Below are 955 nucleotides of genomic sequence, written 5' to 3'. Positions count from 1 at the left end.
AAAGTGCGTTGTCTGTAGGAGGCCCTGGCGCATGAATCTGTGCAGCGGGAACGACCTCGGACGACCAGGGGCCGAGAAAACCACAGTCTCATTGGGCCGGACACACAGGGTCAGGGGAAAATCCAATATAGATCTGGTGATATCTCGGGTGCTATTACAGATAGCGCAATAAATCAAAGTGCATTGTCTGTAGGAGGCCCTGGCGCATGAATCTGTGCAGCGGGAACGACCTCGGACCACCAGGGGCCGAGAAAACGACCGTCTCATGGGGCCGGACGCTCAGGGTCAGTGAAAAATCCAATATATATCTGGTGATATCTCGGGTGCTATTACAGATAGCGCAATAAATCAAAGTGCATTGTCTGTAGGAGGCCCTGGCGCATGAATCTGTGCAGCGGGAACGACCTCGGACCACCAGGGGCCGAGAAAACCACAGTCTCATGGGGCCGGACACTCAGGGTCAGGGAAAAATCCAATATATATCTGGTGATATCTCGGGTGCTATTAGAGATAGCGCAATAAACCAAAGTGAATTATCTGCAGGAGGCCCTGGCGCATGAATCTGTGCAGCGGGAACGACCTCGGACCACCAGGGGCCGAGAAAACCACAGTCTCATGGGGCCGGACACTCAGGGTCAGGGGAAAATCCAATATATATCTGGTGATATCTCGGGTGCTATCAGAGATAGCGCAATAAACCAAAGTGAATTATCTGCAGGAGGCCCTGGCGCATGAATGTGTGCAGCGGGAACGACCTCGGACCACCAGGGGCCGAGAGAACCACAGTCTCATTGGGCCGGACACTCAGGGTCAGGGGAAAATCCAGTATATATCTCTTGATATCTCGGGTGCTATTACAGATAGCGCAATAAATCAAAGTGCATTGTCTGTAGGAGGCCCTGGCGCATGAATCTGTACAGCGGGAACGACCTCGGACCACCAGGGGCCGAGAAAA

Source organism: Nomia melanderi, unplaced genomic scaffold, assembly GCF_051020985.1.
Source record: "Nomia melanderi isolate GNS246 unplaced genomic scaffold, iyNomMela1 scaffold0014, whole genome shotgun sequence".
In the NCBI taxonomy this organism is placed as follows: Eukaryota; Metazoa; Arthropoda; class Insecta; order Hymenoptera; family Halictidae; genus Nomia; species Nomia melanderi.
Note: the sequence above shows the minus strand (reverse complement) of the source record.